At 49.0% G+C, this 26,235-nt stretch overlaps 1 protein-coding gene across 1 annotated transcript in view; it reads right to left on the bottom strand.

Moving 5' to 3' along the window:
• AKAP1 (A-kinase anchoring protein 1) overlaps window positions 1-12,537 on the bottom strand; it is a 34,013-nt gene extending 21,476 nt beyond the window's left edge. The window contains exon 1 of the mRNA XM_081218054.1: window positions 12,455-12,537. The gene's annotated coding sequence lies outside the window, so the exon portion shown is untranslated. The remainder of the gene's footprint in view (window positions 1-12,454) is intronic.
• Between the last annotated feature and the right edge of the window lie 13,698 nt (window positions 12,538-26,235).

Below are 26,235 nucleotides of genomic sequence, written 5' to 3' on the forward strand. Positions count from 1 at the left end.
GCCCAGTGGTCACACAGAGCTCAAGGCAGGCACGTGCCACAGCCCCACAAGGCTGCAGCATTCACCTGGTCAGTCCAGGTTCTAAAAAGATTTCTTCCTTCTCCCAGAGGAGCAGGCAGCTTCTCAGAACAGCTTACCTCTGGAGAAGTAATGGTCTCACGTCCAAGCGTGATGACCAGTGCAGTCACTGCAGTCTAGAGCCTTCTGCTAAATAAGAAGACAAATCTTTGGGAGATTTACTAAACAAGAAAACAAAGAGTGCTGCTTCCACTAAATCAATGTGGCTGTGGTTATTGTGGAAAAAGAGCTGCATGTGATTAATGATGGGGGAAAAAAAAAATCGATCCTAAAACAAGAGCTAAGGGGGCCAAGAGCCTTACAAGTCCAGTGTGGGCTTGGGCCTGGCCAGTGAAGCCAGGTCTACTCCGTGATCCGGGTCTTAGTTGCGGCATGCAGACTCTTAGTTGCGGCATGCATGCGGGATCTAGTTCCCCGACCAGGGATCGAACCCAGGCCCCCTGCAATGGGAGCTCAGAGTCCTACCAGTGGGCCACCAGGGTAGTCCCTACTCTGTTCTGAGTGGACTTTTAAACACTCTCCAAGAAACCTGAACATTTCTTCCATCATTCCAGCGTTACCTATTATTCACTTTTGCTTATGACGGTCCCTGGGTGTTCACCAACAGGGGGCACAAGACAGCCCCTCTCTAGAGTGTCCAGCACATCAAATTCTTGCTAAGGGGCTTCCCCTCTTGAAGGGGGCCTTCCAAGGACAGGGAACAGCTACATGACTCAGAACCTAAAGCCTAGCACTTGCTGCCACTGCATTCAGGGAATACCGGCAGGCTGCTGGCTAGGCCCATGTCGTCCCCCACCTGCCCCCCACCCCAGAGGAAGGCCACATACACAGAGGTCTTTACAAGACTACAAGGGTGTCTCTGGGTTTCTATAGGATGCCCTTACCCAATTCCTTATCAGGTTGAGGTGCAGCACATACAAATACGTTTAAGTCGCTGCAGGAAAACGCTTCTGGCCACCAGAAGCTCACAATCCGGATGGAGCAATCTCTGTCTCTCACACACAGATGCACCAGGCTGAGCCTGACTTCAGAAGTGGGCAAAGAGAACACAAGGAGGCTGTCTCAAGGAAGGCCATGCTTTCCTCAGGCTGTAATGGTGGGCTAACAGCATGAATTAAGGTTCTCAACCCAGATGCCTTGGGGGACGGAGGGGCAGTAGAGGAGGGCAGGACGAGTCCGGGAGCTGGAGCGGAATAGCTGGCGGGGCCAGACAAAAGGTGTCTGACCCTGACTGTCAGGACAACGGGAAGAAGCCGTGGCAGCTGTGACACGGCCAAAGCAGAGCAGGTCGCAAGAGGCAAAGGCCTGAGCCGTCCCCGAGGGGTGACTGCAGTCCAGGACCGGTGGCCACTTAGGTCACAGGGGGCTCCTGTCAATTTTATTTGATGTTCATTTAAATCTAAATAGCCACATACAGCTGGTGGCTACCTAGTGGACAGCGCAGTGCTAGATGGTGTCCCCAAAGACCTGAAGGAAACAGAAGAGCTGGATAAATGCTGCAATGGCCAGCGCCTACCTTGCTGAGCAGAGTCTGGTCCTGCCCCTGGGGGTGGGGGATCATGGTGAGCTGGGCCACTGACCCTCAGCAGCATGGGTGGGGCCCAGGAATCACAGCACTGGTGCCATGCCTCAGGCAGTTGGCCGAGGATGGGCTGTGACACCCTAAAGATTCCAAATTAGCTCACAGTGGGGACTGTCCCCCATACCCTCCATTGTGATGGCCCAGCACAACGGCCAGGGGAGCTAGTGCGGCCAGACCAACCACACTGCCCGTTCTGGGTGGACCAGCTGTCCCACAAAAGTCACGGAACACTTCCAGTCTGCTTTCCGGGAGACCAGAGGCTTCGCCCAGTAACATGTGAGTGGGAGAACCTGCTCACTGAAGCCTTCTCCAACCAAAGCAGAAACTCGGGGTCCAGGACCTGAGCTCCAGGTAAGAAGAGTCAGAAGCAAAAAATCCCATCTGGACATGGTCTCAAATTAAGAGCTCTTCCTCCTCCAGCTCAACTGAAAATTAAACTTCCACTTAGGAAAACTCGAGAAATCAGGGACCCACGCAAGGTTAACTGCCCAACCTCTCTCCTCCTCCTCTGACCAAACCCACAGCCATCCAGTCTCACTAGGCTTTAGATGATATGGGAAAATCAGTACCTCCTACAAAGGACTTCCCATTGCTTCCCTTGGGGGTAGGGATGTGGTTTTTAAAAACGTGAATGACTATGTCACATCCATCCTGCCCCTTATCCCTGGCTCCTGGCAACCTCCTTGCTTTACAAGTGGATTCTGACAGGTTTCTGAGGACAGTGATAGAGCAGGTGCCAGGAAACTGTTCCCAGGCACATGGAGTTCCCACCCATGACCACAGAACACAAGACTGCCCCAAAGGTATGAAGGTGTGCTCTGACCACAAGCTCACCTGAAAGCTAATAGGGGCGGCATGTGCCTTCAGCAGGAGTCAGAAAAGATGCTGGTATGGAGCAAAAGACCCTTCCCACCACCACCTCGGGTGGGAAAAGCCAAGAGGTAAGACAATGACTTTCCAAATGGCAGGCAGTGCAATATGACCAACTCAGAAATCACATGAAGGCATAAGGTAATTTCTACTCAACAAATATTTATTGGTACCAACAGGGTACAAAGCTCGGTGGGACACAGACAGGAACCAACAAACGCACTGCCCTCTTTCAAGCCTTTCAATTTCTTTGGGGGCAAAACCCCCCAGTGACCTGTTCTCCAGTGGGCCTGGTACTTCCACCCTCTGCCACTGACCAAAAGTCAGGCAAATGTCCTGGCTGGGCCAGGGGGCGGGGGTAGGAACCAGGCTGCCAGACACCCCAAATTAGGATGTTCTAGCGTCCTGGGGTGAGAGATGAAAGGACGTTAGCCTTAATGGCAGTGCCGTGGGAGCCAAGGGGGCTGGGGTGCCCCATTCAGCACGCAGACTTTCATTCTCACCACGACTTGGTACCCAGGTCCAGATCCCCTCTCATTTCAACTACTCCTGAAGCAAAGCCCGGCCTTTTGCTGGTGTGGCAGAAGGGACCTGGGGGCCTGGTTGTCTTTGCCGTCTTTCCACCAACCCTCCGCCTTCAGCTGCACAGCTCCGACCCCTGCCTTCAAAGGGGCTTGTCCTTGGGCACAGATCAGCGTGCTTCCGGTTGGCTGCCCACCCTCGCACACTTTCTCACCAAGACGAGGGAGTAAAACAAGAAAGGAGGGGGCACCAATCCAGGAAGCAACACAAGAGAAGGGGAGAAGCAAGTCCCAGGATGCAGGGGAAGCAGAGCCAGGGGACCGGGGATGCTTCCCAGGAGCGACTCGGAACTGCTGAATCTGCGGTAAGTTTAAGCACGAGAGGAGCTTCCCGGCCATCGACCCGCAGTGGCCAAGGCCCAGGGGAGAGTCAGAGAACTGGTGAGACATACAAAGAAAACCAAGCTAAGGAAACAAAGGAAATTAACTAGGAGAAGAGAAGGCAGGGGGGAGACAAGAAAGGAAATATGGATTGCAGCCATAGCTGCAATATTTAGATCACAACACTGCCATGGGACCAAATGTTGGGTTACCTCTATACTGAGAGGATGAGGGGGGGAAAAGCGTAGGAATGGGCCAAGTCCTTATCTTGCAGAGCAGAAAAACAAAACATAATATTTTTTAAAAGGAAGGAAGAAAAAAACGTGGTATACTATTTAGAAATACAGTCAGCCCTCCCTATCTATGGATGCAGAACCTGAGGACAGAGACTGTAAGGGACTTGAGCATCCACAGATTTCGGTTATCTGCGGGCGTCCTGGAACAGATGCCCCAGGAGACGAAGAGTCAACTGTGTAGAGGTAAATGGCAGGGAGGACGGCTGCCTCTAGAAGAGAACAGGACAGGGTGGGGACGCACTCCAGGCAAAGGGCTGTTCTTTCAAAGCTTAGCAGAGTGAAAAGTCAAATCTGTCTACAAGCAACGCTTTGATAGAAAATTAATACATTCTTAACTATTAACTACAATGGATGCTCTACTACCGTACAAGTTTATGTTTCTTGTTAACCATTATAACAAATATGTATTAGCACTCATTCATCTATGTACAAACTTACACTGCTTTATTTTCCCATAATAACTGATACCAGTCTTCCTTCAGAAACCCCCAACTGCCCCGCTGACATACAGTAACACTCAGAAAGAGAACATGCTTACTGACAGCTAGACCCTTTCAGAGACAAGGGGTATGATCTCCCCAGCCCGCTGAGGTCTCGCCAGCATCAGGCAGCAGAACCCCCCAGGGCTAGCCATTTAATAAAGATTTTAATACCCACAGCGAGCCACAGGTTCCACTGGGGTGTTGGGGGCGGGGAGATGGCGGAGCCCTCCGGAAGCAAAGGTGGAGGGAGGGGTAGGGAGTCACATTTCAGATGAGATAATACCGCAAAGACGCTGGAACCTGCAGCGTCTCTCAACAGATTCAGACAGCCGAGCCCTAGGCATCCCCTGCACGTAATGAATTAACCATACTCCTGTGCATCCAGAATGGTACCACTTGGCAGAGCTGAGAAAGCCAATCACTTTCCGTGCCGTGTAGATTAAGCGAGGAACCCGGGCTGACGGAGGCTGGCTCAAGTGTGCCTGGGAGGGGGGGGAGGGGGAGCTTTGGACAGGATGGTCAGGGAAGGTCTCTCTGCAGAGGTGGCAGGAGAGTGAACAGCAAGGAGCAGCTCTGCCAAGGTCTTGAGAGGACAGGGAAATGAGAGGGGGAGAAGGTTCCAGCGGGGAGAAGACGTGCCAGCAACCTAAGGCAGGAGCAAGCCTGGCTGACTCGAGAGACAGCGAGAAGGGGTGGCAAAGACGAGGCTGGAGGGCGGACGCCAGAGAGACCGCTGCGCGGTGTCACTGCGCAGGAGCCATGCTGGAGGTTAAGACCCTGGAAGCCCAGGTTCACCCAACTCCCTCCAGAGGCGGGGACCGACGTGCCCGAAGAGCCAGGGGACTGTAGTTTCTGAGTAAACAGAAGTTGACTGCAGCATCCACTCCAGGACACAGTGCCTCCGTGGCTGCTGGCAGGGCGGGCACATACTGTGCGAGCCAACAGAGGTTCGCCCTGAGTTCTCAGCGAATGCACCTGCCAGGAAGCCCTGGGGGCGTCAGCCTTGGAGGACCGCAGCTAAGCCCTCACCCACAGCGCCTCCACACCCTCAAGTGAATCTGTCCCAATAAGGTGGCACACCCCCCCCTCCGGGGGGGGCGGGTTGCGGATGGAGGACAGAGACAGACAGACACACACACACAGCCCCACAGAAGTCCCTGCCAGTTCTCTGAATCGGACTTTGCGAAAACAACCTTGTTCTCCAGCCAACATAAACCATAGGCAACAGAGGACCTTATATGGCTCTAAGCTTTCTTAATCAGAAACAAGAGAGATGGGCTGGAGCTGGCAGCTCCAAGTTAGAGGAAAGCAGGGACAAGAAAGGGGGGAGAGTGGAGGGCGGCGAGGAAGACAACTTGTTTGTCAAACCCCCTTTTCGTACCTCTTCAGCCTCAGAGGCTTCCCAGTAAGAACTCCTGCTGAAGGGCATGGGTTTGCCTTCTCTCGTGGTTTTATTTTGGCTTAAGTCAGAGGATGCCAGTTATCAGGCGGCCGCGGATTCACAGTTTTACAGAGTTTTTAGTGGCCCGTCCTCAGGTTGGGTGACTGCCCATGAAGATAAAACTAATGGGATTTCCTGAGAAATCGGCTGCTGGGTCGTCCTTCCCTAGGACAGCAATCCTGACCTAGGAGTGCCCGCTCACTGGGCTGCCTCGGTCACATGCCTGCCTGGCCCAGGAGGCAGGGGTGGGTCCTTGCCACAGGTCCACATAGAGAAATCAGCCCGGGGACCTCGTAAGTGACCGCACACACATACGCACCCCCCATGACAGTCTCTAGGGTGGCTTCATTCTCCTTCCTCCCCTGATTAGGAAAGGCAGCAGCTCTGGCACCAGGACCTGCCCCGTACACTGAAGCCACATGCACTTGGCCCTCCTAAAGGATACCACCTGCTAAAAATAGCACATGACAATACATGCTTGGCTGGGCGGGCCTCACCGAAGCCAAAGGACAAAGCAAGGAGGTTAGTCTCAGCATGGCCTCCGCTCATCCCCGTGCAGCTCGGGGCAAGCCACTCCTCTCTCTCAGGAGGGGCAGGAAGGGGGGAGGGGCAGGAGATCTGTCTTCCCAGCCCAGGCTGGAGGGAAGCCGGAGCGGGGCGGGCAGGGAAGCATGCTGAGAGCTGAGGGCTGCGCTTGAAGGGATCCTGCTGCCTGCTCCAACAGGGAGCAAGCCAAGCCACTCTCAGGCGACGGCCTGTTGAGGCCAGGGGATGGTCTCGCAACCCTGTGTGAGGTCTGACAGGCCACACTATTACTAGCCAGGGAATGAGTGACTTCAAGGCTGCCTTTTCTACCAGGAGACCAAACTAAGCCAGAGTCTTGAGAGCAGTTTTCCAGGCCCTAAGGCATGGTTACGCAGCTCAAAGGCACTGGATGGTTGCATAATTCTGATAAAACACTTGCCTTAAAGATCCTTAACTTCTGCTTCCTGTAAAATAACATCCAAAGAAATGGGATACAAACACCTCCCTCCTAGGGCTGAATGAGGCTGTAAGGACCTAACAGTCTGACTCAGTTTGTGGGATTTTATTCTTTTAAAAACCCAGTTTCACTTTCTGGATGAGGATGGAGGGGTAATGGGGCAGTTAACAAGAAACAGCCTCTAAGCATGGAGCTAGAGATACTGAACCCTGATCTAAGCCCCAAGACAGCCCAGTCCTGTGCCCTAGGATCAGCTTACCTTCCTCAGGGCCTCCGCTCCCACATACACAAACTAGAAATTCTTTTTTTTTTTTTAATTAATTTATTTTTGGCTGCATTGGGTCTTCACTGCTGCGCGCGGGCTTTCTCTAGTTGCGGCGAGCGGGGGCTACTCTTCATTGTGGTGTGCGGGTTTCTCATTGCAGTGGCTTCTCTGGTTGCGGAGCACGGGCTCCAGGCGCGAGGGCTTTGGTAGTTGTGGCTCATGGGCTCTAGAGCGCAGGCTCAGTAGTTGTGGCGCACGGGCTTAGTTGCTCCGTGGCATGTGGGATCTTCCCAGACCAGGGCTCGAACCCGGTCCCCGGCATTGACAGGCAGATTCTTAACCACTGTGCCACCAGGGAAGTCCACGAAGTAGGAATTCTTAACCTCATAGGATTGAGAGAGAATAAAAAGGGAATAACGTGCAAAAACCCTGCTAAATTATCAGGTATACGGTAGGTACTCAGTAAGTGTCTGTTATGCATCTTCTGCTGTCGGGGTCCAAAAAAAGAGTTCACGTTATATGCCAAAGGCCAGTCTAGTAGGGTTGAAACTACGCACACCCAGGACTAGATGAGGGGCATCTGGAAATAAAGCGCACTCCCCAGAGCCGGCTCCACACCAACACTTTGGGATCCCCACTGGGGACCAACTCTCCCCGAGGCCTTCGGTACAGCCAGGCCTCCTAACACTGAGATGGACTGGAGGAGCAGAATGAAAATGACGCTTGACCGCAAGGTGTCTGCAACCTGGTTCAGCAGAGGGCTCACACTGAGACCTGAAGGAAGTCATCAGGTGAGTGAAGGACCAAACAGCAAGTCTCCTGACGTGACGACCAAGACGACCAGCGAGGACTTTTACACTGATAAGCAGGCTCTCAAGCCAAAACGGCTTTCCAAAGGCTTAGCGTCTGGCCCCTTCACTTCACACTCCCATCCCCAGACCCGTCACGACACTCCTTTCTCAAACGGTTTCATAATTGATCACTGCCCCCCAAGCTGGCGGACCGGAACTTGTTCTGCTGAACATGCCATGGAGAGAGCTGATAAATAACTTGTCACCAAAGCTGTTGGGTTTGTGGAATATGGAAGACTAAGCCCAAACACATGATGCTTTACAAGGCGAGACAATGAAGCTTTTAGAGTTGGGCAAAGAACTAAGTCCAGTGCTGTCCAACAGAGCTTTCTGTCATGATGACAATGTTCCAGAACCTGCACTGTCCAGTACTGCAGCCACTGAGCACCTGAAATGTGACTGTTGCCACCAAGGAACTAATGTTTAGATTTTACTTCATGCTTTAAAAAGTTCGTATTCAACTAGCTACACATAACTAGGAGCCACCCTACAGGACAAGGCAGCTCCAGACCCTCAACCCTAAAGACAGATTCAGGAGAATAAAGATATTGTAAAAAATAAAAATATTTAGTACCTTAGAGTTAAGTGAACTTCAAATGCACCTAAAACAGTGGATTGTCATTTTTTTCTTAGACGTTGGCTTGTACCACCCAGGCATCCCCAGCCCAAACACACCCTGCCTCCCATACACAGCCCTGCAGGCAACTCGACCTCCCAGCAGCCCTAAGGGGCTGACTAACTCCAGGGCTCTTGGGGGCACAACCTGAATGCCTTTGATGTTGACCAACCTTCTTTCACCAGCTGAAGAAACTAAGACCCTGAGGGCCAACAGACCTGCCTGGAACCCCAGCCAGGTTTCAACCCTGAAAGCGGCACCCAGATCTCAACCTCCACTCCACCCACAAGCCCCAATCCAGGGCTCTTGCTAGCTAAGCCCAGGGTGAAACAAGCCTCATCAGCCCTCAGCACTGCATACCTTTACTTCCAGAACGCTTCTGGGGCCCTGCTTTGTTCCTAAGCACACGGGCCTCAGTGAGGACCGGCTAAGTGGAGGCAGCCAGGCTGTACTACCAGATGGGGACGGAATGTTTACTGTCAACTGCTGCACACTTATCAAACGCGCTGTAGAAACATTCAAGCTGGCAAGAACTGGAGAGAACGAAGACCACGTAGTAGAACCATTTAGGAGGAGGAAGAGGACACCTCGAAACTTCCTTCCAACTGAAAGCCAGCCCTCAAGATGCTGAATGATAGATAACACACATTCCTTTACTGCAACAAGCTGCTTAGAAAGCAACAGAAAGATGAGGTGAAAAGCCCATGGACTTGAGGACTCCTTGTCCTTCTCACAAAAGCCCTCTAGAGGACCGAGGTTAAGTCCAAACCCACACTTGTCGGTTTCTCTATCCCTCTATTTGTACTTTTTATTAGCCATTGAAACAATCCCGAATGAACTCTAGCTTCACCCTCCTCAACTGCACTCAGAGGTGTCAGGATTAAAGGATTAGGGAGGAGTTTGCTTGTAACTCACCTCCCAGAGTAACTATCAAGGAAGAGGTGTCCCCTAAATTTTAGTTTCCATGTCCCCACTAGCTATTTCTCCAGCTACGCTGTCCTACCCAAAACACTGTCACTGTTTTTTACACGGCACAAGCTTAAAACTAGGTACAAGGGCCAGCAGGTTTGCTCGGTGGAAATGCCACACACAATGGGTACTTGATGTTAAATGATCAAAGGTGAAACCTGTGTGAGACATTACACCAGAAAGGGATGTGGAAGAAACAACCTGCCCTAGAAATGAAGGTTTAGGATTAAAATACATCCCACAAAGATCAGCGACTCAAATAGTATGAAATGATTTCAGTGGGATACGAGGCCCATAAGGACCCACCACCACCTGCCCAGAGCAGAGGAAAACTCCCTAGAAAGGCAAGCTGAAGGTACTACATCACACCCAAAACTTCCCCACGAGAGCACAGCAGTCCAAACTGCAGAGAAGCCCATTCATTCTAGACTCACAGGGAAGATGAGGAAGGAGGAGCCTGGGGAGAGTGGGCTGGAAGGCACCAGCTCACCAGGCACGTGGGGTGTTGTAGGCTTGAGCCAGGAGGCTGGCTGGCGAAGTGTGGGGAAGCCAATTTGTTTTTCCCCTCCTTCCAACCAAGTTTCCAGGTCAGAGGTTGGGGAGTAGGGTACTTTTATTAAAATTCAAGTCACTTAACAGATTCAAGGGAAACTTAAAGTCAGTCTCAGAGACTCTTTAAGAAGGGGGGGGAAAAATCAACGCTTGAGCACCCATCATGTACCAGGCACAGTGCCATGCCCCACAAATATTATCTTAATTTGTCTTTAGGATGAGAGAACACTGAAAAACCTAAAACTAGCCTTCACCCACAGACGACGGTTATGACCTGGCCTGGGTTCAAGGCCCAAGAATACTTTGGGTTACCAGGTAGAGCAAAACAAATTACTTTTAAAATATTGATGCTGAGCAACCTTATACTGGAGACACATCCCCCTGGCACCTGAGCAGCCACTTCCAACAGACACCTTCACTGTCATCCTGCAGTGGCCAAGTTTGAGTGTACTTCCTAGAAACAGCTGGGAGGAGGAAATGATATTCACACAAAGGGCTCCAGCTAGACAGTAGACCAGTCTCACTCACAGGCTGGGAGGGGATCAGTTACCTGCAACTTCTGGGCCATCACCTGACAATACATACGACAATAGAGCCTATTTAATCCAGGTAGCCACAAAAGCTTCAAAGATTTGCATACCTGTAGCACCCAGAGAACCTACTCTAGCCTAGGGCCATTCTTCGTCTGAGGATATACCCAGGACTTACTACCCAGAACCCACAAAACTAGTTTTGAGGTTCAAGAGGAAAAGTTCAACGCAAGTCAGAAAAGCTCCCCCAAAATTACTTCACTTGTTTCCAGTGCTGACGAAAGTCTTAAATAATCAGCAGGTGAACCACCTGAACTTCAAGAAAAGAGGAACCTGATAAATGGTCAAATCATGCCGCCCTCTCTGCATTTCAAAGATGCTCTGTACCTTTAAGAGCAAAGAGGGTGGGTGGTGCTTACTAAGAGCCCAAACTTCTAAACAGAATTTAAAAAAAAAAAAAAAACTAATCTGGGAAGGACTTAGTTACAATAACAGGGTAGCAAGGTAAGGTTACTAGTTGCCAGAATTAATAGCTTCTTGTGAATGGTGTTTCTTGATCAATAATTTCGACAAAGGGGGTGGGGGGCTTGGATAGCAAACCAACCAACAGATATGACTGTACCAAGTGTCCAGCAACCCAGATTTCCCTGCAGGAAATAAATTTAAACACCAAGCAGCCTGAACTTCACAGGGGAAAGATGGCTAGTTTAACCTAATTGTCCTGCCCACACACCCTACCCTCTCACACCTGGAGTTAAGTGCACCGGGTTTGTGTTAGCAGAGGCCGGGGGGGCAAGAAGGCGCCGGCCAACCTCTGCATCTCCGCGGAGAAGGGAGACCGCGAAACGCCCAGGGCTTCCAAGCAGTCCCGGGTCTGTTCGGCACCACCCACCACACCAACAGCTCCTATCCGTCTCTTGTGCCTTCCTTGGAGGGGAAATGGGAGGAACCGCACCCAAGGGCACAAAATAGTAAAACTGGTGAAAGCCCGCCCAAACACACTTTGATCCGGAACCCCGAAACTAGCGTGGTCCCTCCGGCCCGAGGACCGGAGGTGGGTGCAGGCGGAGCCCGACACGTGACCCACAAGCCCGCGGACATTAAGTCAGCGGGCACACGGGACAGGACAGCCTCCGCCTCTCCTACACCCTTTAAGGGGCTGCAAAAGCTAATCCTCTTGAGAGACACCAAGCCTTTTACATCGGGGCCCTAACTCGGTTCAAACGGCTTCCCTCTGCCCGCAACAAGGTTCCAATCACGACCTATCTCCCAGCTCATCCTCCCGGTTCTGCAAACCGAGCCCCTTCCCCTGGTTCGCCGCACTGAACTCCCAGGGGCAGAGCGACCAGCTCCGGTTTGCCACCGCCGGCCTCGGTGGGGAGCACCCCCGGGCGATATAAAGGGGCCCAGAAGTTGGGTGAGGTTCCTCAAGTGACCAATTCAACTCCAATCCCTCAGGAGTGGGGAAGGAGTGCCCGCAGGCCTTGGGACATTTCCTCGCCCTTGTGAGCACCTGGCCCTGCCCACAGCCCGCCCGCCGGCGCCTCTCCCGGCTCAGACTGGGTACACACGACCTTTGAAAAGTAAACGCGTGTGGGGTTGGGCGACCTTGGGTGGAACGCACTCAGGTCCGTCTCTCGGGAGAGTGTGCGCGCTCGGGGAAAGTTAAGCCGCAGAGGGGTATCCCGGGCGTCGCGCCCTCGCTTCCCGCCCCCAAGGATGGTGACGCGCGTGGGTGACACCGCGCGGCTGCGGAGCGCAGCCCCAGCCAAGCACACGCGATTTGTCAGCAAGAGCCCGGCGGAGAAGGACGAGGGGGCGCGCAGGCGACGAAAGAGAAAGGGCCTGCTTGACAGCAGGCGACGGGCCGGAACGCCTCTGCACGCCCTCAGCGTCGGGAGCCTCGCACCCCGTGAGTCCTGGAGCACGCGACGCACCCTGCACCTGCACCCTAGGCTCACCATCACCCCAACGGCGCCGCCCTCGGGGCCCCGGCAGGTGATCCCCAGTTCAGCCGCTCCCTGCGGCCCCAACTTACCAGCTCCTCGGCGACCGTCGGGATGCAGAGTCCTCGCGCCGCCGCCGCCCCCTTGCCCCTCGGCCCCCGCCTCTGCCCCGCCTCTGCCCCTCTGCCAGGCCGGTACCGCAGCGTTGCACTCCGGCCGCTCCCCCACGTGCTCGCCCAGACCGGTGGAACACAGAGACATTAAATACTGAGGACGCGCAGAGACGTGCCCGCGGCGCGACGCAAGGCCCCGCCCCCCGCCCTCGTGCCCCCGCGCCTTCCCGGCTCACCTGCGCGTGCGCGCCGCCGGCCGCTCCCGCCAGCGCCTCTGCCAGCTGCGCCAGAGGGGGCGCGGTCTAGAGTGTTCCGCCAACATCCCGCCCCCGCCGCCCGCAGGCGGGCCTTGCTCAGGCTCTCGCGAGATGAGCTGTAATCTCGGCTGGGCTCGGGAGAGAGGCCTGGCTGGAGTCTTCGGAACGCCCCTCGCTCCTCCCCCACCTACGAACCTCGAAGCTCTGGACCCCCCAAGACCTGCGCCGAGTTCGCCCGCCTCGGGTGTGGGAGATCTCGAGGGGCCAGTTAGACCATCTGCCTGCCTCTGTATAGAGAGGCCCCTGGAAAAGGCAGAGGGGCAGGTGATGCGCAGGGCTCCTCTTGCCTCCCTTGCCTATATATACTATATATTATAGATAGAATATAGATCTATATTATATAGATATATTCAGTGTAATTCATCATTACATTGTACGCATGGTTTAGTGATATTAATAATTGCACGATAATAACTGCGTAATGGGAGTACGAGGCACCACTCAGATGCGGCATTCTTGCGCATTTTCACAACTTGGTGATTGTCAAAGTGAAACAAACTTTCCTCCAAAGGGGGTTAGGTTTTGGAATAGTTCCTGCCAAGAGATAGTCATCATGATCTATCAGTGACTCCCTGAGGAAACTTGGGAAAATAAATTGCCCCCAAACAGGTGGACAGGTTGGGTGTTCCTGCTGGCCAGAGACATGGGGACTTTAAGTGAAAAGAGATCATGCTAAGAACAATTACTTGGGAATATGGTTAATCCTAACTAGTTATCAAATGCAAATTTAAATGATGATGAGATACCTATTGAGTTTAAGTATAAGTTCATATATGTATATGAATCCCAATTGCATGCTGTGATTAGGGACATGAAGGAAACAATCAGGAAAGAAATAACAAGAGACCTATTTTAGGTTCTGTGGTTCAAAAAGGCCTAAGGTGAAACTTAAGCTGAAACCTACTTGATGAGAAGGAGCTGGCCTTGCAAATTGTACTTGAGAGTAAGGGCTGGGGAGTATTCTAGCAGAGGCAGCAACACTGCCTGTGTTGCAGGAAACAGCGTTTGATGAACTAGATTGGTGTGGATGGACTACAGTGAAGTGGGGAGAGTGCTAGAAAAGAAGGTTGGAGGCTATAAAGGGGGGAGGGTTTTTTGGGGGGGCGGGGGGTGTGAGGGAACTGGACCACTTTATAAACCATAGTAAAGCTTAGATTTTCTTCTCTGTTTAGCTCCCAGGCATACTTCTACCCCAGGGCCTTTGCACTTGCTATTCCCGCCAACTGGAATATTCTGCAGAGCTCAACTCCCTCATTTCTTTCAAGCCCTTTGCTCAGAGATCACCTACTCAGTCTCAGTGAAACCTTCCTTGGAGTCCCTGTTTAATAACTGTAAAGACACACACACACACACACACACACACACACACACACACACACAATTCCCTGTCCTTCATGCCTTCTTTATTTTTCTTCACAGCATTTACCACTATCTACATACTACATATTTCTTTTATTTCGTGAGTGGAGGCGTTGTTGAGGGTATGGCACATCGAGGGCACTCAGTAAAAATATGTTTAGTGAATGAATGGGAAGCCATTAAAGAGGGTTAAGTAGAGAGTGACACAGTATAATTTCTGTTTGGAAATGGGAGCTGTAGCTGCTAGAGGATCACTAGCATAGAAGCCGTGAGACCAGTTGGGAGGCTGGTACAGTGGTCCAGGTGAGAAATCATGTTGGCTGAGCCGAGAGTCATGGCAGTGAACATGAAGAGACTGCTTTGGACTCAAGACATTTTAGAAGCAGTAGCAACAAGACTCACTCATGTTGTTGGGGGTAAAGAAGAGGGAGCAATGCTTCCTCTGGCCTGAGTTACTGTGTGAAATGGGGTACATTTATTGAGACGGGGGAAGATGGGGGCAGAGAATCATTCGTTTCATTTTGGACCCATTAAGTTTGTCATGTTTTCGTAACATCCAAGTGCAAGTAGTAATTAAGCTGGATATGCAAGCCTGCAGCTCAGAGGACTTGGGCTCAGAGGAGTGGATGGGAAATACAAGTATGTATTGAAAACCATGTAAAAAGTGGATATTTTAAAGGAAGACAATGCCCTGGTGGTGGTGGAGGTAGGAAATGTCCACAAGGAAGAAACTGAAAGATGATGCCGGGGGGTGAGACCTGGAAAGGTGGCAGGAAAAAAATGGGGGGACGGAGGCAGGGGAGAGGAAGAGGAAGAAAGAGGGAGATGGAGCTATGAGTATGGTTATGAGGAGGAGGGACAGAAAGCAGGGGCAAAGAAGGCGGAGATGTCAGTCATATCTATGCCTGGGGATGAGGGCAAAGCCTGCCAGGATAAAAGGAATGAGGGGAGAAAAGAGGAGTGGGAGAACGGGAACACTAGGGAAGATACAAGACTCAAGTCCAAGGGGGAAAGGTGAGAACACAGGCTAACTGTAATCACAACTAGAAATCAGCCCAGCAGCTGTGGCTGAGGAGGTGACCACAAGGTCCGGGCAGTTCAGAGGTCAAAGAGTGATCCTAATATGAGATTGGAAGACAGAGGAATGAGAAGGGAGGTGAGGATGGAATGCGAGTCTAAGAACCTGGCCATGAGGAAAATAGGATTCTATTATTAGACTTAAACTCCAACATGAGCTCATAATGGGCAAAAGCCTGCTTAAGGCAGGGATTTTAAGCTAGGTTGCCCAAGCTTCTGGATGTCCATGAGCTCCCCGAAATTGCACACATAGTTTTATAAGTATGGTATTTTCTGTGGAAATAGGGTTTTCTTTAATATATTGTTTTTGTCTCATTAGATTAATATAACACCCCGAACAAAGTGAAACAAACCTCTCTTACTCTCCATCCCTCTCCCTGTTCCCTTAAACTGCAGAAGCATTTGGTTCTGCCCCAGGACATGTGTGTCTGCAGGGAAAAATAAATGATCTCCTCCTAGGGAAGTCAGTGGACAGAGTTGGGAAGTAACAACATTAATGGCTACTTAATACTTAATGAGCACTTAACGCACAGCACCGTTCACACACCTTATTCTAACCTCCATAAACCTCAGTCACACAGCAGCAGAGGCAAAGTTTTTAACCCAAGACATCTGGCTCGGAACCCATGGGTTAACCAGTTCACTATACTAGAGGCGGATCTAGGGATCCAGAGAGCAGTATTATACAGGAACGTGTCTGCTATAGATTGAATTGTGCCCCCCCCCAAAAAGATAATGATGAAGTCCTAACCCCCAGTACCTCTGAATGTGATTTTATTTGGAAATACGGCTGTTGCAAATGTAATTAGTTGAGCTGAGGTCATACCTGGAGTAGATTGGACCCCTAATGCAATATAACTGGTGTCCTTATAAGAAGATGGCCACGCGAGGACAGGGAAACAGAACATCATGTGATGACAGCAGATTGGATTTATGCATCTATAAGCCAAGGAATGTGCCAAAGATCGCCCACAAACCCCCAGAAGCAAGTAAGAGCCAAGGAAGGATTCCCCTGCAGGCTTCAGAGGGAACAGAGCCCGCTAACATCTTGATTTTGGACTTAATCCTTCCTATACTGTGAGACAATACATTTCTATTGTTTTAAGCCATCCAGTTGGTGGTACTTTGTCACAGCAGCCCTGAGAAACTGATACAGTGCCCTTCTTTCTTGAACCCACGGATGCCAGGTGGTACAAGAGAATGTGAAGTCATTCAGCAGTTGATAAAAGGTGGCTGTCCCCTTCCTCCCATCTGGACCCAAGGTGCCGTGGCTTCACAAGGCAGAGGCCTCATCCAAGTGGCTATGATGAAAGGGCCTCAAATAGGCACTACCCAGGCTCTGACACCATCACCACTACATATTCTTGGGAATTTTCCAGCTACGTATTTGAGATCTTAGTTCTGGTTCTGTTCAGTGGGTGTCTGGCTGGGGTATGGTTGGCCATTACCCAGAGCCCCCTCCACTCTTCCCAGCTTCTTCCAGTTTTGAAGTGGAGCCTGAGAAACTCTGCAAGCTACTCCAGATAGGGTGAAATTCTACCCCAAACCAATTTAGGTCCTTCAACTATAGCCAAGCTCGTGCATATAGAGAAGCAATTAAATCTTCTATAGATAGACTGTTACCTACCTCATTTTGTTCCATGAGAGGCGTCTCTTTGGGGCCAACTGTTGGGATCCGTAAGGCCACACATGCTGGGTGCTGTATGAATGTTTGAATTGCTTGGACTCTATAAGGAAAATTGCAGTGAGCCCTCTCTGGTAAGGTTAATAACTTTATGAAGTATGTTTGTTAGTTTGCATACCTTGCTGTGCACCCCTGCAGCTGGGATGGTCTGGAACAGCAAGATCCGGAAGTCTCAAGTAACTGCAGAGAGACCGGAACTTCCCTGGGGATGAGACATTCAGCCAAGGTGACCCACCTCTAGGAGGAACGGGGCAGGGCACATAGCACTGTGGGGGCTCAGACCCCCTCAAATTTTCCATTGCCCCCAGCCTCCGCACACCCTCTGCTATTCCTCTGGAACGGTTTCCTTGCTCTATCCATTCTAAAGCCTGGCAAGTTTCTTAGTCATCTCGGTCTTCCGTTTGATCAGGCATTCAGGTTTCCCATGGACTAGCACATTCTACGCAGGACTATCACTAGTCCACCCAGTGGCATTGTGCAGATTAGGTAACAAGGGTCCCGTCCCCCAGACAGACAGCTCTGTGCCAGGCACCATGGGGAGCACAGTGCAATAGCACAGCCTGGATTTCAGTCCCTACTTGCCCTTGGCCTGGATGCCCTTGTGCAGAACTTGCCCTGCACAACCCTCCTTGACATTCCTGTAGTTGGGAGGCAGCCTTCACAGAGCGAGTGCTGTCTACCATGACACAGCCATCCAACCAGACGCCTGCAGGTTTTGGGCACCATACTGAAGTGGCTTCATTCATCTAATTGCTGCCAAAGCCTAACACATTGCCTTGCTCAGCACAGGTACACTTGTGACCTCAAGGAACTTTGCGTAGACTCTGTTTCCTCCTCTGTAAAATGAGGATAATAATAAGACCTACTTCGTGACAAGTAAATGAGATATTCACCATAAAATACTTTGCACAGGGGCTTCCCTCGTGGCGCAGTGGTTAGGAATCCACCTGCCAGTGCAGGGGACACGGGTTCATGCCCCGGTCTGGGAAGATCCCACATGGCGCACAGTGGCTAGGCCCGTGAGCCACAACTACTCAGCCGGCGCGTATGGAGCTTGTGCTCCGCAACAGGAGAGGCCCACACACCGCGATGAAGAGTGGTCCCCGCTTGCCGCAACTGGAGAAAGCCCTCGCACAGAAATGAAGACCCAACACAGCCAAAAATAAATATATATTAAAAAAAAATACTTTGCACAGTGCTGAGCCCAAGAATAAAAGCAATTATTGCATTTCAAGTTCTTTCATCAATCAGTCAAGAGCAAGTCAAGGTTCATTCAACAAATACGTATTAACAACTATTTTGTGCCAGGCATTGTGTAGGGTGTTGTGGTTACCAAGGTGAATACCCGCAATGTGGTAGGGAAGGCAGACGTGAATGTACACAAAGGCTGTGGACAGTGGGATCAGGGCTGTGACAGAGGTCAGTACAGAGGTGGGAGGAGAGGTGGTAAATGTCAATGAGTTTCATTCTGCTTGTCTTAGGGTTAAGGAAGCTTGACTATATCATTGGTACTCCTTCTGCATTTGACCTTCACCAAAATAAAATGTATTGCTTTAGTTCTATTGTTGCGTATCAATTCACCCCCAAACTGAAATGGCTTAAAACAATCATTGAGGGCTTCCCTGGTGGCGCAGTGGTTGAGAATCTGCCTGCCAATGCAGGGGACACAGGTTCGAGCCCTGGTCTGGGAAGACCCCACATGCCGCAGAGCAGCTAAGCCCACGCACCACAGCTACTGAGCCTGTGCTCCAGAGCCCGTGAGCCACAGCTACTGAGCCCGTGCGCCACAACTACTGAAGCCCGAGCGCCTAGAGTCCGTGCTCCACAATGAGAGAAGCCACCACAACGAGAAGCCCGCGCACGGCAATGAAGAGTAGCCCCCGCTCGCCACAACTAGAGAAAGCCCACGCACAGTAATGAAGACCCAACACGACCAAAAATAAATAAATTTAAAAAATAAATTAAAAAAGAAAAATACCATTGATTGTCAGCTCATTGGGAGGGTTTGTTTCTGCTCCAGATGTTGTTGGCATGGTGACTCAACTGGGATTGGAGGATCCAAGATGGCATCACTCACATGTCTCGTGCCTGAGGTGAGATGACTGGAACAGCTGGGCTGGCCAGGCATTTACCTCTCCCTCCTCGTGGTCTCTTCAGCAAGGAAGTGAAACATGTCTATACAGTGGCTTGGGGTTCCAAGAGGATGAAGGCTGAATCTGCCAGGTGTCTTAAGACCTAGGTCCAGACCTAGGCAGCATCACCTGTGCTGCATGCTATGGGTCAAAATAAGTCACCAGGCCAGCCCAGGTTCAAGGGAAGCACCAATAGACTCCACCTCTGGGTGGGAGAAAAGGCAGAGAACTGGGGACGTGTTTAACCCACAACATCTGTTATATCATATTCCATTTTACAGCCTATTTTCTTTCTTTCTTTCTTCCTTTCTTTCTTTATGACTGTGTTGTTAGGTCTGTTGCTGCGTGTGGGCTTTCTCTAGTTGCAGCGATTGGGGGCTACTCTTAGTTGCAGTGTGCGGGCTTCTCATCGTGGTGGCTTCTCTTGTGGCAGAGCACAGGCTCTAGGTGCGTGGGTTTCAGTACTTGTGGCACTCAGGCTCAGTAATTGTGGCTCACAGGCTCTAGAGCGCAGGCTCAGTAGTTGTGGCGCATGGGCTTAGTTGCTCTGCGGCATGTGGGATCTTCCCTGACCAGGGCACGAACCCGTGTCCCCTGCATTGGCAGGCAGATTCTTAACCACTGTGCCACCAGGGAAGCCCTGTCTTTCTTCTTAAGTAAGGTAATAGGACTGGTAATAGAGTGGTTTCTTCTACCTGTCAGGGGAACACCTAACAGACCTCTAGTATTGCTTGCCCCTCCCTGAAAACCTCAGCAATTATGCTGTGGAGTTGAGGCAAGGCTTTGTGAATTTGTTCAACCTTTTGGAAAGCAATTTAGTAATCATTAACAAGAGTCGTAAAAAACGTTCATATCCTTTGACCCAATAACCAGATTTCAAGAAAATTATTCCAAGGGAACTGATTCAAAAGAAAAGCAAAATCCATATACATCAAGTTCTTCGTTGCCATTTTCTGTAGAATGGCTAAAAATAGAGAAACAGCTTAAATGTCTAGTAATAAAGAAATGGTTAGCTAAATTATGATACAAATAAAAACTTGTTGGAATATTACACGATTCCTAAAGTGACAATTATTATCACTACACGAAAGCATGGAAACAATTTTAACAAAATGCTGTGACAAATTCAGAATTAAAGAATTTCTCTACATAAACAACAACTAGAGACAAACAAGGGAAAAAATTGTGTTTGGGAAGTGGCTTTGAAATTGATTTATTTTCTTTAAAAATATTCCTTATTTTTTTTAATCAAAATCAGAAGAAAACTTTAGGCAGGGCCATGTGGGAAAGTGGCTTATTAAAAAAGAAATGCCACATCATAAGAGCCAGAGAATAAATTGCAGAGATTTTAAAAATACAAATGCCCAAGCTCCTCCCTGGAGATTCTAATTCAGAAGGTCCCAGATAGAGCCCAGTTATTTACATTTTTTCAGAGCTCCACAAATGATTTTGATGTACACGAGGGTGAAACTCATCATTATCCTTTCAAATGATCTAATAAACACTCTGTTTGATCAGAAATAGCAATACAAGGAAAACTTACCTAACTAGAACTTTTTTTCCCTAATAAAATTGGTTCCTACTTGTGAGCCTTCTCCATTTCCAGTTATTTAGCTGTACTCTGATAAATTGTGGCCTTTGTACATAATCCAGAACACAGAAAGGACAGCTTTCGATAAACATGTGTGGTTCTGTACAATGTAAGGAAACAACATGACATAAGAGCTGATGACCTGGAGTTTAGCAGGAAGGGTAATAGCACCAGAAAAAAAATCTCATCTCCATATCAGTCAAAAGATATTGACAGAATTTCAAGGATCATCTCCCACTGTGACCAGCTGTGGCCCTTTCTTGAGGAATAGAGGTAGTGGGTAGGCTCATGAAAATTAATATGCATATTTTTCTTTCTTTTTATATTGCTAACATTAACCCATAGACAGTTATTGGTTAAAAACGGAAGAGTAGGAACAGATAAAGCCAAATAGAGCCTTATTCTACCCAACTTAGCTTCCACAGAATATAGTGAAAGAGACAGTAGATCCTTTGCAAAAATCCTGGAGTTAAACAATTTCCACAATAACTCTTTCCTGAGACCATGATTTCCCAAAGTGAGCTCTTTGTAAAAAGCAGTTCCTCAGTAGGCTGAAAGGTATTGCCTGAAAAGGGGTTCCGTGATGAAATAACTTTGGAATGCAGGATTTAACTGAGGTAGAGAGGTTTCTTTGCAGGACTTGTCAGGGCCTTTGTGAATCTCTGAGAAAGAATTGTAGTATGGAATATGAAAACCTCCTCTTGGTCGATGAGACATGCTTTGCAAAACACTTCCATAGAACATATGATTTCCAGTAAGAGCTAAATAAATGTTAGTTGTTAAGTCAAAGAAAATTAAGACAGGGTATTATGATCCTAAGTTTACATTACTAAATTTGCATATTTCACCTAAGGAAAATTAACTTTTGTGTAAAAATTAGGAGATAAAATTTCTAGAAAATTCAAGAGCCCCTCCAGACAAATCCTCAGAACTGATGAAAAAGTTGACTACAATTTCCAGTAAAAAGAAAGTTGCAAAAAAAAAAAAGCAAATAATTAGAAAATTTGATTTTAAAAATACCATTCATAATAGGACAAAAATCTATAAGCTATATAGGAATAAGTCTTATAAAATACGGTCAGACTTCTATGAAAATCAATTTAAAGCTTTTACTGAAAGACTTGAAAGTATTCCTAAACAAATGGAGAGATGATACCATGTTTGTGGCTGGGGATACTCAATGTAGTAAAGAGGTAATAGTCTCCATCTTTCACTTCCTTTGCTTCCTAATGAAGACCTTTACTTCTCATCCTTTCATTTTCTTGTTTCTTGTAATGTCCAAAAACAAACAAGGTAGTAGCTCTTTCATTGCCAGAATGTCTTCTGCCTATCTTAATAAGCCTCTAGTGAGACACATTTTAGAGCTCCATCTAAAGATGCCCAATGGTATCCTGGTAGTTGTTTTTAAGGTTTCCAGTGTAATATTCATGTAATATCAGATTCTGTGAGGGGCCTAGGCAATTTATTTGTGTCTTCCAACCATTGGATAGCTCTTTGGATGGGGTAACTAGAAAGGGCTTTTCTTGTGTTCGAAACTGCCAATTTAATTTACTAAGCAGGGTGCGATAGAGATAAATGAAGGTAGTTTCCTGGCTCACAATACTACTCCTAGTGGCCACATTTGTGCTACAGTTCCCCTGATAATAAACTCAACCTCAAGTCACAGAGGTGGGCAAGCCATCCCACCTGGGTTAATTATAATGCCTCATTCCTCAGGCCTGTAATTGGACCAGTGGTGGATACATGACTTGAGCTGGGCTGATCAGTCTTTCCTGATAGAGGGAAGGATAAAGCTAACAGGAAAAGAGCAGAAGAGATAAGAGACTGATAGTTTCTGAACCCCTGGCTCCAGTCACCCCTCTTCTTTCATGGGTTGAGGATATAAGCCAAAAATGGTCCCTCTTTTGCTTAACTTAGTTCAGTATGGCTTTCCATCTCTTGCAACCAAAGAATCTTCACGATAAGTAAGCAGGTGGAAGCTTCCGTGCATGGATTTCCCAGGAGTCTCCACAGGCTACTAGTAATGCAGTCAGAGGTTATTCAGGGAAGCAGAAATGCTCCAAGTCATAGAGTAGGAATTTATTATAGGAAGGAGACTTACACAATGGTGGGAGAAACTGGTGAAGAGAAGGACCAGGAGGAAAGTTGGGGATCAGAGAAGAGATCACTGTTTGGTCAATCTGAGAAGCTAAGCACATCCAGCACCAAAATGAGACAGATGGCAAAGCCAAGTCTCATGGGAGGTCAGTGGGAAGCTGTGCCTTTGGGGAGCAACTGCCTTTGTGGATCACTGTCAAGCATCTGGTGTCGGGGGCCACTCTTAGTCAGCAGGGTTAGCAGTTGGTAAGAAGAGGCAGATCAGGGGCTTCCCTGGTGGCGCAGTGGTTGAGAGTCCGCCTGCCGATGCAGGGGACACGGGTTCGTGCCCCGGTCCTGGAGGATCCCACATGCCGCGGAGCGGCTGGGCCCGTGAGCCATGGCCGCTGAGCCTGCGCGTCCGGAGCCTGTGCTCCGCAACGGGAGAGGCCACAGCAGTGAGAGGCCCGCGTACCGCAAAAAAAAAAAAAAAAAAAAAAAAAGAGGCAGATCAGGGGCAGAGGAGAACGAGGCCGAGCTGGAACCCACAGGCACCTCTGCGTCCATCTGTAAGTGCTTCTGACCACAACAACCCGCAGAGGGTGATGGCTGCTGCTTCTCCTCCACCTTCCAAATCTCATGCCAGTTCCTTTTTTGGCCACATCCTACCTGGAACCATACAGAGTAGGGGATCCTGGGAAATGTACATCTCAACTTAGTCAAACAGACACAGTACAAATTACCCTAACTTCATCCAGGAGGCACACACTGAGAACTTCCTGTAAAGGTTCTCCATTGAGAAGGACAACCAGACGCTACTGCACTTGACTTGACTGTGGGCTCTGCAACAGTCTGACCCTCCAGGTACTTCTCTTCGGGCAATTTTTCTCACCCCCTTCCAGGTTCTTAGCTCTGCAGCCCTCTTCTCTTATACCTAAGAGCCCTTGATCCTCCTCCCAAATCTGTAGACTCAGCCCTGTCACAATTTCTAGGACCAACTCTAACTTTAGAAAAGGAAGATTAATGTTTAGTCTGACGATCAGGGACACAGCATAAAGGTAAGTTTGCTCTGAGATCATCTTTGACTTCTTGCTCTGTCCTAGGTTCCTTTGGCTGGGGCCAACAAGGCCCTTTTTATTATCACCCTAGTCCTCCCAGGGCTAAGTCCTTACCTTGCTTTGGCTCTCCCCAAGGCCCACCCAAGTCCTGCCTCTGAACTCCAGCTGGGAGAAATGGCTGCTACCTGCAAACATGCTTTCCCGAAATCGGCGCCTACAGGCTTGATTTCCAATTGCAGCAAACCCATGACATGCTTGAGCAATACTCTTCCAAGCCATTTCGAACCCCAACATTGTACAAGTGACTCTTGTTCTCCAGAATCAAAGGGTCACCTGCTTGTCGTGCGTAGCCTCTCATCACCTACTCACCTCCCTTTCAACGTTCACTAAAATTTAACTCTCTTTTGATGACCAGTGTCTGTGCCATACTCAAACAGCTTCTTTAATTTCTTTTTTTTTGTATAGAACACAAGTGGACCTGTTCATCCCTTCCAGCCCAGCACAGCTGAGTTTGACATTCAGTTATATTTCACTTTTCTGACTAAATTTCTCTTCAGTTTAATACCAGCATCAGCAGCTAACTTACTCTTTCAAAGAAAAAAAAAACCATTGTGGTTATTGTTATTTTTTAATTACCTAAGGAAAATTTCTGTATGCCCAACAATGAGCAAAGAACCACAGCGTCATGGTGAGATGGAAGACCAGTCACTCGCTCAATTAGCTCACACGTGCTCAGGTATTTAAGATGCTTGTCCTGGCAAAATGACAAATGGCTGCATGTCATGGATCTTTGGGGTCACTCAAAAGTATTTTAAGTGGTGACTGTGACATCCAAGAATGCCAAGGGTGTTAATTTATTAGCTGGTCTCTTGTTACCCTGTATCCGCCTCTTGTCATATCAGATGACCCTGATGTCTCCTATTTTACAAAACAACTGCTTATCATTGATTGCCCTGTTCCCCAGATTCCATGTTCTACCTGCCACACTGGAGAGCCTCCTAGCACCCAAACCTGTGGGCTGCATTCCCAGGGCATATCCTGGGTGGGTGTGTCAAGTGCCAGGTCCCCACCCCTTCCAGTGCACCTTGTTTCTTCAATGCTCTGGACCAGATTGGCTAGGATGGCTGCCATTACCAATAACACATTGAACACTGGATATACTAACTCATGGAAATAGTTTTAAATACCTCAGCTGGTTCCAGGGAAACATATCAAGAGAAAATACAGGAATCCGTAAGATATCTTAGATCATTAAATCACCTCTTATGAGCCATCTAAACTCTAACAAGTTGAGCAAGATTATCATTTACCCTTCACAGCCATCAAATTAGGCTCTAGTTCAAGTGTATGATCCAATGGCACTTTTATGCACTTACAGCTCATTGGGCTCTTGTGTAATCATGGCAGCTGTGTTTGAGTCTGTTTTATAGAAGTTGAAGCAGCACACTTTTATTGTTCTAGGTGATAACAGATTTTATAATCTTTTCTCCTAGGATGTGTTTTTGACCATGTCTCTGACTTATTTAATGCTGAGTCCTTGGTTAGGAGCCCACTGTCCCATTTTAATAGTATTCCTATGAAGAAATGAAATACATCTTTATTTTTTCATTCAATGAATATGTTAATGTTTAAATGATCCATTCTGCTACTGAGGACATCATGAGCAGTCTGCCTCTGATTTGTGCACTGAGTGTGTGTGTGTGTGTGTGTGTGTGTGTGTATAGCCAATAGTGAGGGATGGGGTGGTGTGGAATGGATATGATCCTTGGAGAAGAAGCTTTATTCTAGGACTGATAAGTGTGACAAGTTTCCCATATGGCAAAAAAAGTAGAGAGTCTGCTGGTTGGGATGACCCTGAGCCAGGCTCCCCCAAAGATTCAACACCTTCAGCTTCCCCTAGGTTTCCTCCCTTAGAATTTCAGCTCATTCTTGTTCTTTCTCTGGACAAAATGGAGCCATTCCTTTTTATCTTGACCCTACTTTGTCTAGAGGCCCTAGCATCTTTTCCCTGAAGCCTCAACCTCTCCTAAGTACCTCCCAGGGAGGTCCACATCTTAATCCCCAGAACATGTGAATATGTTATCTTGCAGGGCAAAGGGGACTTGGCAGATGTCATTAAGTGAAGGATCTTGAGATGGGAAGATTATCCTGGATTAGTTGTGTGGGCACAACATAATCACAAGGGTCCTTATAAGAGGGGTGCAGGAGGGTTAGAGCCAGAGAAGGAGATGTGACTATGGAAGCAGAAGTTGGAGTGATGTGGGGCTATGAGCCAAGGAATGTGGACAGCCTCTAGAAGCTGGAAGAGGCGAGGTAACAGTGTCTCCAGAAAGAAGGCAACCTGACCAATATCTTAGCCCAGTAATACCCATTTTGGATTTCTGAGCTCCAGAAAGAAGGCAACCTGACCAATATCTTAGCCCAGTAATACGCATTTTGGACTTCTGATCTCCAGAACTCTAAGAA

This window comes from Mesoplodon bidens, assembly GCF_964165515.1.
Source record: "Mesoplodon bidens genome assembly, chromosome: 19".
In the NCBI taxonomy this organism is placed as follows: Eukaryota; Metazoa; Chordata; class Mammalia; order Artiodactyla; family Ziphiidae; genus Mesoplodon; species Mesoplodon bidens.